Below are 12,458 nucleotides of genomic sequence, written 5' to 3' on the forward strand. Positions count from 1 at the left end.
TCAGAAGGTCGGCAGTTCAAATCCCCGCAACTGGGTGAGCCCCCGTTGTTGCTCGGTCCCTGCTCCTGCCCACCTAGCAGTTCGAAAGCACGTCAAAATGCAAGTAGATAAACAGGTACCACTCTGGCGGGAAGGTAAACGGCATTTCCATGCACTGCTCTGGTTCACCAGAAGCGGCTTGGTCATGCTGGCCACATGACCCAGAAGCTGTACGTCAGCTCCCTCGGCCAGTAAAGCGAGATGAGTGCCGCAACCCCAGAGTCGTCCGCGACTGGACCTAATGGTCAGGGGTCCCTTTACCTTTACCTTTAACAAAAAGAACAATTTTATTATTTGTACCCTGGGTTGCCCCAGCCACTCTGGGTGGCTTCCAGCATATACAGAAACATAATAAAACATCAAACATTAAAAACGTCCCTATACAGGGCTGCCTTCAGATGCCTTCTAAAGGTTGTACTTATTTCCTTGACATCTGATGGGAGGGCGTTCCACAGGTTAGGTGCCACTACCAAGAAGGCCCTGACCAAGGAGGGAAGGATAGGGTGTAAGTTTGCTCTTCCACTGCACAACCCACATCTTACCCACATCTCCACCCTGTTTCAGCTATTCCACCAGCATGGCTCTGCTGGAGGAATTTCCCACCATCATGCCTATGGCCTCTGCCATGGTGATGGCATATCTGCTATTTCACCAAATCCATTATGGCCTGCCAGTGCGTCTTCAGTATACAATTGCAATCTAAGCCATGACAAAGGTAAACGGGACGTTCTGAATAATAAGAGAGCATGAGTCATAATATTAGCTATATGCACAGGTAACTTAATCACCCTTTTGCAGAATTATATAACATTTTTGTTCCGTACTTAGAGCAAATCACCCAGTGCTGCTTGCCTTTTTTGACCATTTCCTATGTGCTTAGAACTAGTCGGCTTTTCCTTACAAATGCTGGTCTTTAGTACAGATTACATAAACAAAGGACAACCACCATTATCACCCCAAAACTATCACCCAATATACTTGGGTCTTCTTTCTTCTTTGGCGATCCCTCGTAGCTGAGTAAGATTGTCTTCCATAAACACGGTTTTAAAAGTGAGTCCGTAAGTGACTGTGGAGGCCAATTCTGGATCCACACGTCCTTCCACAGTGGGGACATAGGTTTCCGGATGGGAGTTGATCACAGTGAGGGTTGGCCAAGCTTGCCTTCCTCTTAGCTCGTTACTACCTTTCATCCTGAGTTTGAGCATCTTCAAAGCTCATAACACCTTTAGTAAAGGCTGTTCTCCAACTGGAGTACTCACCAGTTGTCGCTGTTTATACTACATTGTTTTTTTAGATTTGCCTTGATACAGTCTTTAAACCTCTTTTATTGACCACCAGCATTGCGCTTACCAATTTTAAGTTCGGAGTAGAGTAGTTGCTTTGGAAGACAATAATGAGGCATCTGAACAATATGACCAGTCCAACGAAGTTGATGTTCCAGTACACTGCACCTGGGTGCAGAACATGTGGCAGCTCCATCTGTGGTTGGACAACAAACTTCCACCATCACTGACCACTAGCCTAGCAGTAGCAGTCGGCAGGGTAGCACTGCTTAGCTGACCGCTCTCCGCTGCCATCGCTGTGGTGTACCAGGAGGGGTGAGGCTGGGACAGGGATCTTTCCCCAGTTCTACTTGGTGAGGCTGAGGAAAGAACCTGGGACCTTCTGAATGCAAAGCATGTACTATCCCACTGGGCTATGACCCTTCCTCCGATGAGTTTTACATATGGATTTATTGACCTCAGTATGTGTTTTTGGATGCACTGGGTGCCTTGCTGAGAGCACTGCATTTATCTTCTGGAGAAATTGCCAATCTAACCATGAAAATATGCTCCTGAGAGACTTGCAAAGAATAGTTTGCTGAGGGAATGGTGAACTGTTTCCATAATACAATCAAGAAATAATTCTTCTGACAAATGCACTGACTGTCGGCTGTCAGTTAAACCACTTCATGAACTGGCAACGACCACAGGGAGTAAATTTCTGTGTTATAAGGTATTTATTTATTTACATATGTATCCCACCTATACAACCAGATGGCGGCAAGTTATTTATAGGGAAAATAGGAACACAGGAGCAACAGCAACAGCAATTTTATTATTTATACCCTGCTCATCTAACTGGGTAGCCCCAGCCACTCTGGGCAGCTTCCAACACATATAAAAACATACTAAAACACGAAAAATTGAAAACTTCCCGATACAGGGCTGCCTTCAGATGTCTTCTAAAAACAAATCCTCTTGCCAAAATGGCCACCTCTGAATGGATGGGTTTGTTTTTTTGTTTTTGTTTAGTTTTGTTTTTTGCTTGAGCACTACTTACAAACACACTTTGCAAGCATTGTCTCCATCTTCCTAGGGTCATGAGGTTTATCTGAGAAGGACATAAAATGGAGGACTTGTAATCCCAGGGTCAGTTGTCCAAGGAAATTGCCTTTGTAATTGCAGAGGTGGGCGTAACTGTCTATAATCATGCTCTAAATTAAGGGATTAAGACTTGCAGTGCAGTATGCAGAGAATCAAATGCTTCTGAGAATAATGGCAAAGCACAACATGAAGAATGCTGCAGAATTTTCCTTTCACTTGCTGAAATGATAAGACAGAAATTCGCAATGTTTTTGCACATGCAAGGACTTTACTGACTCGTTGAACACTAACAGCATAGTTGGGGCTGACCCAAGAGATTTTGTCACCTGAAGCAAACCACAAAATTCTGTGGCCCCTTCTTGCCAGGGAAGAAGGGCGAGTGAAGATCTACACCTGGAACAAGGCGGGAAGAAAAATCTACATTGGGAACAAGGTTGGGAGACGAGCAGAGCCTCCTATCTGCCAAGATGCTGCTGTAGAAGAAGTGTTGTGGAGGGCTGCTGAGGAGCTGGCAGATCCAGCCTCTAAGCTAGGCATGGCCAAATGACCCTCCAGCTGTTCTGGGACTACAATTTCCATCATCTCTGACCACTAGTCCTGTTAGCTAGGATTGTTGGGAGGATTGTTAGCTAGTCGCCAAACAGCTGGAGGGCCAAGTTTGGCCATACCTGCAGTCTAAGCAGTGCGCCACAGCTGCCGCTGCCACTGTAACACCAGCAGAACCAGTGGCTGATGCATTCATTGGAGGTTGGATCTGCTGCCCCTGTGAATCCTGCCACTTGAGGCAGTTTCCTTACCTTGCCTGATGAGTGGGCTGGCCCTGAGCATAATCCTATGCATGCCTACGAAGAAGACTATATCACTAATTTCAATAGGACTTGCTCCCAGAAAAGAGTGTGTTGAATTGAACTCCACAGTTGCAAACTTATGCACGCTTATCTGGAAGTAAGAGTAAGCCGGGCCTTTACAGTTACATGGAAGCCTTTTCATGGAATTCCTGAAAAAGGCGACCAGAAGAACATTCTCCTACTAAATTTTCAGAGCCATTAAAATTTTCTTCTTGTTCTGGATTCATGCTCCCCCCCATTAGTATCCAATTTATAAGCGCGCTCAGAACCCCCAAATCTCATGTTTCCTGCAGGGAAGTCCTAGCTCCTACTATAGGATGGTTGGGAACAGTGCTATTTTTCTAGAAAAAGAGGTGCTGAAACTCATCATAAATGGCACTCTTTTTATCTTACAATGGCAATAGAACCCACCTGGGAAGTGCCAGAACTAAGTTCCAGTGAGTTCTGGCTGGGGAAAAAAGTCATGGTTGGGACTCATCTCATTGTTGACCTCTTCCTGAATTATTTCCTTCTTCCTTCCCTCCTCCCTCAATAGGTGTTTCTGTAAGGAGTTTACTATACAGTCATACCTCAGTTTAAGTACGCTTCGGTTTGAGTACTTTCAGTTTAAGTACTCCACGGACCCATCTGGAACGGATTAATCCACTTTCCATTACTTTCAATGAGAAAGTTCGCTTCAGGTTAAGGACACTTCAGGTCAAGTACAGACTTCCAGAACCAATTACACTCATACTTTGGGTTAAGTACGCTTCAGGATGAGTACTCTGCGGACCCGTCTGAAACAGATTAATCCACTTTCCATTACTTTCAATGGGAAAGTTCGCTTCAGGTTAAGTACGCTTCAGTTTAAGTACTCTGCGGACCATCTTGAATGGATTAATCCACTTCCCATTACTTTCAATGGGAAAGTTCGCTTCAGATTAAGTTCGCTTCAGGTTAAGTACAGACTTCCGGAACCAACTGTGTACTTAAACTGAGGTACCACTGTATTGGCTTTCCACTGCATTATCACCAAGAAAGTCTTAGCTGTTTATTCCTGCTGTGTCTCCCACACTGCATGCCAACAAGGCCGAGAGCATCCCACATAATCAGCTGTCATTGCTTCACATAATGTCTGGCCCACCCATGTTTACATTTGATTAGACTAGCTGTGTGGCTTTCAGGAGACAATGTTCAGCTCTGACAAGCCTCAACTGTGAACAACCTGTAACAGTCATTTTGAGGACAATTTTGGGAAGCAATAGTGTTTCACCTTGAAATAGTAGGTTAATGACTGGATATATATAAGAAGTCACACAGAGATACTGAGTAGTTTGTGAGATCCATGCCTGCTCTATGATTCATGAAGCAGGAAAAAATAAATCTTATAACTTCAAATTAAAAATCAGTGGCATATTTTACAGACTGTAGTAGAGGTTGGCACCGTCAAACACAAGCCACGCTCACAGATGAATGTTTGTCCCAGGTTTAAAAATAATTGCACATCCTATTGCCTTCTTTGTAAGAATCAGATTTCTGGCACTTATCATATCCTGGTGACAAAATTACCAAAGGTAAGAAACTTAGAATGATCATTCATGTCAAACTGTCTAGTAAGCCATGTTTATTGCCTTCAAGGCAACAGAGAATGCTGGGAAACGAAATTTCATTTTTGTCCTTTTGCCCATTTACATCACCACTCCTGTGCCTGTTTGCTCAATAAAACTGTTTTCCATTTAATTACAAGGCAAAGGAATATCACTCCAAAATTAGTATTTGCTCAGAAGGGAAATCTAGAGCAACGAACAATCTATTTTAGCAGCCTTCCTCAACCTGGTGCCCTTCAAATGTTTCAGACTACAACTCCCAATGTTTCTGACCATTGATCATAGTGGCTGAGGCTGATGGAAGTTGTTCTCCAACAACATCTGGAGGGCATTGGTTTGTATATAACAATCCATCAGGCACTTCAAGAAACCTCACAAACTGTTATCAGTTGCTAGAACTTGAGGATCAGGGGTACACTCAGGGGCGTCGTAAAGGGGTGGGGGGCAGGGCGCCCCGGGCTCCGCTCTGCAGGGGGCAACACGGCGCCCCCTTGCCACCTCCACTGAGGGCGCAACCGCCATCACGGAGGCCCCGGTGTTGCTGGCCTCGCCCCTCACTTCTTCCTGGTGGGCATAGCTGCCAAGTTTTCCCTTTTCTCGTGAGGAAGCCTATTCAGCATAAGGGAAAATCCCTGAAAAAAGGGATAACTTGGCAGCTATGCTGGTGGGGCAGAGGCAAGGGGCGGGCCAGAGAGCAGCATCAGCGGTGGCCGCTGATGCCTCTCGCCGCTCTGCCTGAGTAGGAAGAAGCACAAAGCGCACTACAGAGCGGGTTGCCGCCGGCGGTGGTCCAGTGTCCGGATCCAAGGATCCCGATGCTAGAGAGGCGGCAGCGGCAACCCGCTCCGTAACTCGCTTTGCTGCTTCTTCCTGCTCAGGCAGAACGGCAAGGGGCGTCTCCGCTGATGCCCCTTGCCACTCCGCCTGAGTAGGAAGAAGCACAAGGCGTGCTACAGAGTGGGTTGCCGGCGCCACCGTTCTAGCATCAGGACCCTCGGATCCGAGCGCTGAAGCAAACCCCCCCCCGGCAATACGCTCCATAGTGCGCACGCACGATGAACCCACTCCGTCGTGTGCATGCGTCATGACGTAGCTGCCCCGGGCAGCAGAGGGGCTTTGTACGTGCCTGGGTACACTGGCTCTGAACATGTAGCTTCCTTTTCTTCATTGCATTTTTATCCTTCATCTAAGAAATTTGGGATCATGTGAACCATTGGCTCCAGCCCCTAGGGGCCGAGGCACTTTCTCTCTCTCTCTCTCTCTCACACACACACACACACACCATGTTTTTTTATTTAAAGGGGGGCTGTCCCAAGGAGTGTTTGGCTCCGCTCCCTGGCTCCTCACAACGTCATACATGTGACATTAGGACATTGTGTTGTGCCTCCTCAATCATCTTGAGAAGGTGGTGCCTCTCATGTCTACATAGTCAATCAGCCATTTTACCTTCACAACAATTCTGTGAAGAGACGGAATCTCAGTCAACTAGTGAGTTTTGCTGCTTAGTGTAGATTTGAACTAAATTCATGATTTAGCTACTACTCCTAGGAGTCCTAACAGCATCTCCAAGGGTCGTCTGATGGCACTTTGAAGGCATCTAAATTAGAAATGGGCTTATTTCTGGTGCACGTTACTTTTGCTTATGCTCACCCATATTCCATCCCCATTCTGTACTAATAGGCATTAAAAGAAATAGCAATAATTTGCATTTGGATACATATTTTCCTCTTAAAATATGCATCTTAAATGTTTTGGAAACAGTTTCCTTCTTAGATGATAACTGTGTCGGTGGCTAGTCCAGGAGGTATGTATCAGGTCAGTTTGTATGGGAATTTACAAAGGTCAAATTCCTCAAGGACCCCAATGTCTAAGGTTATGTACACATCTTAAAATGTAAAGTTATTTCTCCCCACTTTGTTTCCAGCAGATTCCTTACACTGGCGTATGCACCATAGAGGGGGTGAGGATGAGTTCACTGGATGTGCATCACCTGATTTGTTTTCACACACCCCAAACCTGTCATCTGCGCAGCGGCGGAGGAAGCCGCTCGGGCGCCTGGGGCAGTGCCGAGTCTGCCTGCCTCCTCCCACTCAGCTGCCCTACAGTTGGGGGGAGGCAGCAGGCAGAACATTTGGGCGGCACAGAGCCTGTATGTGCCCATGCGTGGCTCAGGTGTGCTGCAGGCTTCGCGGTGAGTGCCGCCCAACATTTTGTCACTCCCCTCAGTGGTTACACCCGGGGCGGACCACAGCCACTGCACCTCCTTCCTCTGCCCCTGCATCTGTGCATCTGTAATTCACAAATCTCAGCTTAACTGTGGCTTACATTTTCAAATTGGATTGAATCTGGTTTGAGGGAAAACACATCAAATTTCTCAAGAAAATGCAGGATACATATGGATTGTGCCTAACATCATTGTCTACTTGTCGTCAAACACCAGTGGTTAGAGCGCACTAGATTTAGAGTAAATGGTAATGTGTAGCTTGTGCCTATCATTGTACTTTGAAATCCAAAGCTCCATAACTGAATCATGCAGTGTGTGAAGTTCTATTCTTTGTCTGTTGTGAATTGACCCCATTATGCAACCCAAGATCTATTATTATAAGGGATGGGGGGAAATCTTTTTTTCCATTTTCTTCACACCATTCATAACTTTATAAACATTGTCCATTATCTTCTGTTCTTCTAACACTAGCAATCACTTGGTAACCATTTATTTTCAAATGATCCAGGTCAATTTTTAACCTTTAAGGAGACTCTAAAGAAATGAGACATCTGGTTCTTGGGCTGCAAAAACAGAGTCATATTCTTTCCTGGCTGTTGGTTTTACCACACCAATACATCCAACATTGTCAGTGCCAAACATCATTTACTGCTCACTCCAGCACTCTGTGACTTAGGAGAAAGTTGCAGGTGTCATAAAACTTTCTTCAAAGGTTCAAGGTCTCAGAGAAAGCAAAAATAAACCTTTAAAATCCTACAGAATGTTCATCATCAACTGGTGGCTGACCTCTACCATCTCCCCTGCCCCCTTTGCACAGTCTTTCTTTTTTTAAAAAAAGGATGAATTGGATATAAAAGGGTATATATTTATAATAAGAATGGAAATGCTAACACAAAAGTTCTTTGGAGAGGAATAAGTGGAGACCCTTTTTCATTCTCAGCCTTTTTCCGGAGACTTTGGAATGTTTACTCAAAAGTAAAGAAGTTTAGCTATGACTCTTTAAAGATGTTAAAATTAACCGTTTCACACATTCAGAGAGCGAATAGCAAGAAAGTTCCTGTTGGCCATGGTTGCTGGCCGCAAGACTGTATTTCCTAGAATCATAGGATTGTATAGTTGGAAAGAATTCCAAAGATCAGCTAGTCTAACCCCCAGGAATGCAGGAATCTCAACTAAATAGAATCATTGACTATAGAGTTGGAAAGGAACCTCGTTTTTTTTGTTTTTGTTTTTTGCTGTACTCATGTTCTACCTTTTTTCTCCAAGAACCTCAAGGTGGCATGCATGATTCTACCCCTCCTCAACTAATTCCCACAACCACTTTGTGAGGTGGGTTTGGCTGAGAGGCAATGACCAGGGCCGGCTCTAGGTAGACCCGCGGTGGCGCGGTGTGCCAGGGCGCCAGGCCGGTAGGCGGGGCGCCATGCAGAAACCATGCTGCGCCCTGCGGGGGCGGGGGCACTGGAGCGATGTCCACCCCTCAGCGCCAGGGTGGCCGACCTGCTCGAGACTGCCCTGGCAATGACCAGCCAAAGGTCACCCACTGGGCTTCATCACTGAGTGGGGATTTGAACCCTGGTCTCCCAGGCCCTAGTCTAAGACTCTAGTCTTTGGTGCCCTCCTAAACCTCAAGAGAAAGAAGATGTGAACTGCTTGGTAGAGTCATGTAAAAGATTCATACAAAGAACAACAACAAAAAAACCCCACATTATTCACGAAACAAAAAATCTCTGGTTTCTACCAGTTTTGCAGCTATGTTTGACCTTGGCACCAACATCTAATCCAGCTCTCCAATGATCACTCAGAGTGCAACTGATGAGGAGGACAATGGAAAACAGGCCTGGTGGCAGCATCTAAACCAGTTTGACCAAGCCAGAGCCCATCCAAGCTGAGGTTGCCCAAACATCCATCCATCATCTTCTTAAATTATGGCCAGGGCCTGTGTGGCTAGGAATGCTCATTTCATTATATTTTGCTTACTATATTTACAATATATATTATCTTTTCCCACAACAAAATGGAAGTCATTCCCAAGTCAATGTGTTTAACACCGAACAGCAGAAGCAACTCCCCCCCTTTTATACCTCTAGTCACGATGGTGCTATGATTCAACAACATGTGCTCAAAGTATTTATTTATTTATTTATTTATTTACTTCCTTCAGGGCTGGCCAACTGTTCTTTGTTTGGTGTTGCTCTAATGTATCTGGAATGCAGAAACAGTGGAGTGGAGGAGAGGCGAGAAAAGAAGTGTCAGTTGTGTGCTTAACTTAAGTAATGCTTGAGTCTGTCTAAAGCATCTTCTAAAAACTATTAAATTCAAGGTCTAAAATCACCTTGCTGCACTAGTGGTTATTATGAGGTATAAGGGTTTTGTTACAGATATAACACTTTCCCAACAATCCCTTCTTATCTGTAAAAGAAGCTTTGGAGAAGTCATGGGGATGTGCATTAAATCTTTCCACACCAACCCTTTCCCAGCTCCAAATCACACACCCAAGTGATTTTTCTTCTCTCTAACGCTTGTGATTCCCTATCCCTGGAAGATATCCAGCACTTGTGAGATGCAAAGGATATAACAGACCTTGCCCAACAACCTGCATGGAAGGTAACTGTGCTGTTGGGAAAGTAGGAACATTTATGGAGGACCATTTGTTGCCTAATAGAAATGGTTCCAGGCAAGAGAAGGCCAAGCTGGTTAAAGCAAACTGTTTTGTTTTGCACTGGAAAAAAATGTAAAATAAAGTCTGTCTTTAGCTTATTCAGTCTGAAAGGAGCAGAACATAAAAGGTGGGTTTCAAAAGAAATGTCTAGACTAGACGATCCCTGAGAAGCTCCAAACGTCTGATTGAAATCCTCTACGTTCCCTAGATATTTCCACCTATGCAAGAATCTGCAAATCTGCCTTGAAATTGTAGTTTTGGTGAAATTTGGTGACAACTCTCATCTGTGCATTACACAACTTTGGCCCAACATATTTTGATAGTCATGGAATATCACAGCTCCTACCAGTTGCCATGGTTGCCATCTGCAGCTTTAATAAATTTATTTAAGTGTTTGGAAAAATGCTCTAAACCGTTGTCCTGGGCACACAGCCAGCTGGACGGATATTGTAATATACTCAACTCACTCAGCAGGGGTTTCCCACTATATCCATTCAGCTGGCAATTTGCCCTACTAAACAAGTCCCACTCCCCTATAGGGGCAACGTAGGTACCTCTTGTTGACAGATATAATCTCACCCCAGAGGCATAAAGGCCCTGTAGGGGGAAATGTTTAAACACTTTCTGAAAGCTGAAAGCTCTGCCTCCTGGACACGGTACAGTTCTCTTGACAAAGAAAACCTCAGCATATTTTCTTCAAAGTTAATGACAATTGTTTGTCGCAATTAAGCCCTCTGCGAAAATGTTGCAATGGAGGAAATGGCAGATACGAAGCACCCACAAAGTGGGCCCTGGCAGGATAAATTAGCTTGCAGTGACAGTGTACCAAACAATTTTTGGTAGTCAGCTGATTTCTTAATTTCCCATAATGCCCCAGAATGATTCTAGGTTACAGGCATTATGGGAAATGTGCCAGAGGGCTAAAAGTGCTTGGACTGGAGAAAAAATGAAGGTGGACCCAGGGCAGGCATCACTAGTGGTCCCTACAGAAGCTCTGGGCCCCTAGTAGCTGCCCATGGATGGCATGAACTGATGCTGATGTTGAAATCCAGTAGCAGGAAGTCAGGTGAGGGGAAGAAAATAAGGTGAGGTTAACCTTTGAAATATTATTGTAAGGGGGACTCCCTACAGCGAGCCAGCCCCCAACATCCTAACGTCCACCTCATCAAGTACAGAGAGCACCAGTGGTTCTGAAGCAGCCAGAGGGGGAGGAAGAGACTCAGAGGGGGAGAGAAATCAGAACAATGGGAAAGCTCGGAGGCGGAGGGATGCAGGCAGACGCTTGGGTATACTGCAGAGCCAGGGAACCGACTGCTAAGGGAGGAAACTGAAAGGGCATCGCTCCTTCCGGCGCTAGAAATGAGGAGAGCACCACAACGCAGGTCAAGGGGGTGGCGTATTGGGGTGCCCAGACTACTTTGCTGGCGTAGCAACAGACGTACACCATTGCCGGATTCTGATTCAGGATGAGAGGTCATGTTTTAAGCCAGGTATCCCCAAACTGCGGCCCTCCGGATGTTTTGGCCTACAACTCCCATGATCCCTAGCTAACAGGACCAGTGGTCGGGGAAGATGGGAATTGTAGTCCAAAACATCTGGAGGGCCGAAGTTTGGGTGTGCCTGTTTTAAGCTGTCTCTACACTGTAAATAGATAGCACAATAAACTTCTTTGAAGACAAACTGGACTCCGGCGGAGTTACTCTAGAGTAGCCACAACGACCCTCTGATGATTATTGTGCTGGATATTTTCTCCCAATAATTCTGTATTGGAAGTTCTCTTTTTAAGGAATCAAATCTTTCCCGCATCTTAATAAAAACATTGATAGTTGCAAGTTTTTACTTAATTGTACTCATTTGTTTCCCACTTTGTTGCAGTGAGATGGCTGGATATTTGAATGCCTCTGTGCACCACACACACACACACACAGCCTTCATGCACAAAGAAAACTAAGACCTCAGGGAGGAATTTAGGCTGGACACTTTTCCCTGACATTCTGCTTTTCTCCCCCTGACGCTACTGCACACAAAAAAGGTAGTTCCATCACCTCTTTTATGCAGCCAGAAGTGGCAGAGTCCAGGAAAAGCCTTACCACTTGGCCCCACCAATTCTACATGAACAGGATGAGAGATTCTGTTTTTGTTGTTTTCTTGGTGGGGGGGGTGAAGCTTTGTGTGTTGCTTAAAAGTATGAAAGAATCTGCTGAAATGAACAAGTAAAAAGTGATCACTTTATACAGATAAAGATTTAGACAAAAAAATAGATATGTATTTACAGCAGAAAAACATGGACAATAATTAATCACAAGGAAATTAGGTCATGCCACTCATCAGTTAGATGGCTTTAAACTTCTGTCTTGGTGTCAGAAATTCATTTCTGTAACAATAGAGCTTATTAACATGATTGGTCTGGGAACTCTTTTGTCATGCTTTGACTGCATAGTTTTACATTAATTACAGGCACATTAACTTAAAAGGATCCAGTTAAAGTTTCAATTATTAATGATTGTGCTCTCGTTCATTGTCTTTGACTATCACATTGCCCCCTATGTTTCTATTTACTTAGGCAATGAAGTAATTCATTCAATTTACTTTGATGGTTTCTGTTCAGTAACCATCACATATAAACCTCTAAGCGTCATTCATGCGGTATCTGAATTATTCATCGTGGGGGGTGGAGGTCTGTGGAGCTCGGTTGCAATACGTTCAGTAGAACCAAGCAAATTGACCTGTTTG

This window comes from Zootoca vivipara, chromosome Z1, assembly GCF_965207765.1.
Source record: "Zootoca vivipara chromosome Z1, rZooViv2.hap1.1, whole genome shotgun sequence".
NCBI classification, from domain to species: Eukaryota; Metazoa; Chordata; class Lepidosauria; order Squamata; family Lacertidae; genus Zootoca; species Zootoca vivipara.